Source organism: Pinus tabuliformis, chromosome 2_2 (genome assembly GCF_031772625.1).
Source record: "Pinus tabuliformis cultivar Carrire ecotype Pingquan chromosome 2_2, CPIR1, whole genome shotgun sequence".
Classification (NCBI taxonomy): Eukaryota; Viridiplantae; Streptophyta; class Pinopsida; order Pinales; family Pinaceae; genus Pinus; species Pinus tabuliformis.
Genome location: NC_142300.1, coordinates 1,250,066,349 through 1,250,072,373, shown reverse-complemented (window position 1 = coordinate 1,250,072,373; position 6,025 = coordinate 1,250,066,349).

The following is a 6,025-nucleotide window of genomic DNA, read 5'->3' as shown; positions in this document are numbered from 1 at the left end:
ATGCATCCTGGTCTGCTTCGGCAGGAAAACTTTGGGTATAGAGTAGGTTTCCGCGGGAGAATATGACTAGTCCGTACCCCGTCCGGCATGGAAGAGGGGTTGTTCTAGAATAATATTCTTTTGTCAAAGTTATGTGAGTTGGCGGGCATCGTCGCTCACCTTTGTCTATTTCGGTAGACATTTCCGAGGAAGTGTTTTGTTTGAAAGATTAATGAAAAAATATTTGGGTAACCTGAAAGAGGTAGGCCTCTCTCGGTGAAACAAATGTTTTGACGGAAATGAAATAGGGGTAACCTTGAAATCGTACTTTATGCTTAGGGGCATGCAAACCTTTTTGAGTGCAAGCAAGGGGCGGCTATTTATTTTTTAAATTTTTAGGACCTATAACCCTTTAAACTCGTAGGATTAGTCGTTTTCGAACTTGCATAACGAAAGGATCCAAAGCAAAGCTTGGTGAGATGAAGCTCCATAAAAAATAGAATCTTGATGAGACACTCTTATCATATGACTGGGTTAATCGAGCAGTTTTATCACACAATTCATGCTCGTTAAAAAATAAACACAAGATCCGAGCAGTTTTAGCGCATAGTTCATGCTCGTTAAAAAATAAACATAAGATCGAGCAAGTGTTTCAATCCGCGTTTAAGCTCGTTAAAAAATGAACTACCCGGTAAATAACCACTGTGAATGTAACATTATCAGCCATTAAAGCCTTGGTCGTGTTTGCACCGTCACCTCCACTTTTCCATTGGCCGATCGTTCACCTCCATTTGATTGTTTACCCATTTTGAGGAACAGCTGCGAAGAGTGATTACACTAGCCATCCTTGTGACACTGCCGTGATTGGAAAATTCCAACCTGTACCTGGAATCAACTGCTAACTCATTTTATCACTTGTTCCTCAAAAGACGAGTCTTCTTTAAGCTCTTTTCATCTGACTCGTAAAATATGAAAAGATTGTCGAGTTTTGGCCTTCCAGCTCGTTAAAGCGACCGGAAGTGCTATCCCTCCTCTAGATTTTAATATTTTTGGACCTGAGGGATTATTGCACAAAAAGATCGAGCGCTTGTTTTGTTCGTCTTGTTAAAACTATCGAAAACTCATCCCTTCTGTATTGTTTTATACTTTTTCAGACTTAAGGGATTAGATGACGAAAAAGGACTTTTGGAGTTAACTTTATGTACCTTTTCAGACTCTCTAAAAATGAAAAGGACCGAGTTATCTTTGTCGTTAGACTCGTTAAAATCATTAAATAGCGACAAACTTGTCTTTAGACGAGAGCGAGTTTCACTATCGCTAGGCTCGTTAAAACATAGCGATGGGCTTGCCCGAAGGGCAAGTTATAGAACAAGCATATGTTATCCTCCTCAAGCTTGACAAAAATAAAGAGGTACTGGTCAGCAATGACTGGGGAAAAATTGGGAGAAACTCAAGAAAACTTTGATGGTAGCAAGTCGCTCTTGAACATGACACTTTTCCTCCGTGCCACAATCGGGTTGGGTTGTTTCATTCACCGGTCACATCACCATGGTCTCGCCATACCATCCATATTAGGGGTAATGCTACCAATCCATCACATCAGTGTCGCCATATGTTCAAGAGAAGTCGTTCAGAAAAGTCAACCGTGTCCCATCCACTGCCATACATTATCCTTCATCCTTTCATGACCGCCACCCTTAATCATATGTCACAGATCATTTTCACCTCCATCAAAATCATTAGCTTCGTTCCATGTCACTGATGTGGGATACATTAAGGCCCTCCTTTGACGGATCGCTTCTTGTCGACAGCAGCTCATTATCCAAGAAGTTGATCTAGGAACAACCCCTTCAGTACTTTGAAGCTTGCATGCCTCAATGGCAAGTTTCTCACTTCCGGCGACAGGTATAGATCAATGACCTTCGACCGAAAGATTTTGCGTGGTGTTCGACGCCAAGTCCTTTATTCACACCACGTGAATTGTACTGCAGTACCTTGAGGGTCATTATCATTATCGGTGATTCCTCTCGCGCTTGTTAATGGTTTACCTCCTTGACCGGTAATCAAGTGATGTCTTTCCATGTTCGACTTCAGAACATTTCTCACATGGATCGACTTGTACTTAGAGTGAAGATCGAACGAGTTTGAAGACACCGGATCTAGTTTCATCCATCCGGGCTGCGATATATATTCAGGAAAGATAAAGACATTGACATGTACATCATTGCAGCAGATAATCATCCTACCCAAAGGATGATAATTTCATCAAAATTATCAGTCTACCATCAGACGATTGTCTGTTCTATGTACAGAAAAATGAATTTATAAAGCTGAGCATGGGAATGCCCGCCTCAGCTAGATCATGAAAGCAGTATGAAAAATAATGTATTGTATTGTATCTTATTACAGGTCTCCTCCCAGCATTGGATGAACTTCGGATCCTCCTGATAAAGCATTTCACCCAATAAACGGCCTCATACTTTAGGGGGCAACTGTTATAGAAATTTTTGTGCCTTACAGCATTGAGCATGAAATGTCCATAATCTAAGGGATCCAAAGTCCCTAAACATGTTGTTCCTACCCCTAGAGGAACAAGGCTAACAAACCACAGCAATTCACAGAAGTTCTCCACCAGAAACTGCTCAAAAACAAGTCAATTCAGGATCAATTCAGAGGCTCCACTAGCTGTCTGCGCTGAAATGCAAAGTATGCACTGGCTACCTGCACTGCAACGCAGGTAGAAGCACTACCAGGGCGCGCTGAGCGAGAGTTGACAAATGGCAAGTTCATTCAGCAAGATGTCAAGACCCAGGAAGCTTCCAGAATCTTCCTCAATGACACTTGCCTCAGTGAATTCGACTAGTGATGAGTAAGAGGTTCCCAATCTCCAAGTGGAAGCAAGAACCTCCAAGTGGAATCAAGAACTGACAGAGGGAGAGGACACTAGTCAGATCTCAAGCTGACTCATCCTCTCTCCAAACATCTATATATGGATCTCTCCTCCATGAGATCTAGGGGCTGGAATTTTGTTATGGCAAAGAATTGTTGTTGGTTTGAGATTGGAATCATTGGGTGCTTAATGATTTGAAGGGAGGTGAAGATAGGAATTCCATTTGCTGGGAAGGAGATGCTGGATTGGAGCCTTCTTGGTTGTATCTCTTCCTGAACCTTGTTATTCATCAATAAAGCTATCTTGGTTTCTCCTATATACTGGTGTATCTTTGATGTATGATTGCATTAGTATGTTTAGTTTATTTCTAATCCTGAACTAGTTATGAATATGAATCTATGTCTTTGTGTAGTGTTCTCTTCTTGTGATCTTGCAGAGACCTGTTGAAGCTGGGCGAGCGAGAAGGCAAGTAGCTGGGAACTCTCAAACAGAAGAGAAACCGGATCGAGGGACAAACGGAAGACACCGGTTAGTCCATCCATCTCTCTTCATTCTTAATTCATAAAGGAAGAATACTAGAATAGTTGTCTCTGTTTGTTTCTAAGGCACTGTCACACCTTAGGTGGATAGGATTGTCCTGCATAGGCATTTTTCCCCACAACAAAGCTAGTCTAGGAGGCATGGGAGGGATAAACATACTAGCAGACATAACAAGGGAATCAGCGAGCTAATTTTTGACTCTAGGGATATATGAGATACAAAAACTGTCGAAAGAATCTTTGAGTCTCCATACTTCATCTCTATATGCTTTCAACCTCGGGTGCTTTGCTTGAAACACTTTGTTCACTTGCTGAATGATGAGATCAGCATCTCCAAACACGTTTATGTTTTTGATCCCTCTCTCTTTAGTTGCGTTAAGGCCCAATATCAGAGCCTCATACTTTGCTATATTGTTGGTGACTTGAAAAGTTAGCTTGAAAGACAGCTGTATGCTTTCTTGTTTTGGAGATATCAGCACCACCCCTACTCCTGTAGTTTCCCTTGAACATGCTCCATCAAAGAACATCGCCCAAACCTGACTTCCTTGCTCTTCCATGGCATAGATTATTGGTTTCTTGAGCTACAATGAGGCCTTGTGGGATTCTTCAATTTGGATAATACATGCTCCAAAATTAGTATCCACAGCATAGATGGGATGATTAGTAGGATTCTTCTCATCACTAATGATGTAGGCCAGTTGTGCTTCTTTGTACAATCTCCTTCTTTCCCCTCCAAAAACTGGGGCAATGGCATAAGATAAATCATTTTGTAATGTCCCACCTAGCCTCTTAATCCACCCTCTAGAAAGTAGCATACCAAACTTAGGGGGAACATTTGCTACCACGATATCCATCATCATGCTCTTCATGGGCAGCTAAGTGTTTGGTCAATTTAGTGTTGTTTAAATTGCTATCATTAATTGTCAACCCGGGGCTCGTAAGCTGATGAAGTGATATGTACAGTATGTACTTAAGTAACCTTTCCTAGTTCTTTTTGTCGCTTTTAGATGATGTTTGTGGTTGATTTAACTTCCTAAGATGGAGTGATGGATTTATGAACAGATGAGTGTGTGTGTGTGTATGGTGATTACTAAATGCTCCTAAAAAATTTTAAAGAGAAAGCTTGAAAAGTGACTTGCAATGGAATTAAAACTTCAAATGAAAGCAAAGCATTAAACAAAATGACTAATGGCACTAGTCCACTATTTGTGCTGCTGATAAGAACAAAAAAAATAGCATCTATGTTAACTCAATGGAAAGTGAAAAACACTACTTTAACTGCAAAACTTAAATGACAAATCATAACACTTCATTCTTTCTTAACACTCTGCCTCTAGCTGTAATTGTTCATGTGAAAAATAGTTAAGAAGAAATCAGTAATATGAGTCAAAAAGCTAATCAAACCAAGCTGCCACTCAATGATATTCTGGTCCAATAAAAGTTAGATAATTATGATAAGAAGACCATCAAAAAGTTAGTAAGCAACTTGTTAAAAACTTTAGAAAGTAAACTAGCAATGAAACTGCGTAAGCAAAGTAAAAATCAGCAGCTAAGACAAGACAACTTCAAATACCATCAGTGAAATAAAAACACACTATCCCGGGCTCTAACACACCTGCATAAACAAACTGATCAGTTCTCAAAAGTGCTGGAAATGTAAAGGCATGAAATCAAACTGTACATTATTATACATGATCAAAGAAATGAAAAATTGCATAAATCAAACTATACATTATTGTACATGTGAAAATGCAAACAAAGAAAGGCAGGAAAATAAAATTAAATGCTATTGTACATAGGTTGTGATAGATGGGGGCCCTCCATCCACTCAACCAGCTAAAGATCAGCTACGCAGAGATGAGCAGAAACAGTCTTCTTCTATTAATTCAACATGTCAAAATACAGTGAAAAAGTGTTGTAACAGCAATCTTTTAAAACAGAGTTTTACAACCAAAATGATTACGGAAATTACAATAATAAGAGCTAATCTTTAAGCGTTGGAGAACGCTTTATTTATTTAAGTGCCCGAATGACAGAGATGCGGGTCATCAAAGACAATGGTCGACTCTACCACGAAAGCAAGGAACCCCAAAATCTCTTTTATGTACCTGATTGAACCTGATGTCCATCTCGGAAATGGAAGTCAAAGGTTACAAGGTGGCACTTATCGATGGAAAGGTACGTGTTTGAAAATAGATTTTTTTTAAAGATGTTTTTGAGTTCAGGGTTGTATCAAGTTGCAGGAAGTCCACTGGGGACCATGTCCATTGACTCAGCACCGAAGGTCTGTGAGTCAAATGGGGACTAGGATGCCTGAATTCAAAAGAAGCATGAAGGTACATGTCTGAAATGTACCGAAGGAAAATATTATAAGGGGACCATTCCCCTCATGCAGCTGGTTCACAGGTTTGGAACAACCCGAGGAGTTTGAGAATCATGATCAAGGAATCTCATGTATACAGGTGGAAGAAAGCCCTCTATGGCTTGAAGAAAAACACCTCGGGCATAGTATGAGAGGATTAATAGCTGTCCAATGCAGCTGAGATTCACTAGGAGTGAAATCGATCCAAACCATTACTCGAAGGTTGTGGATGATGAACCTCTCGTACCGGCACCT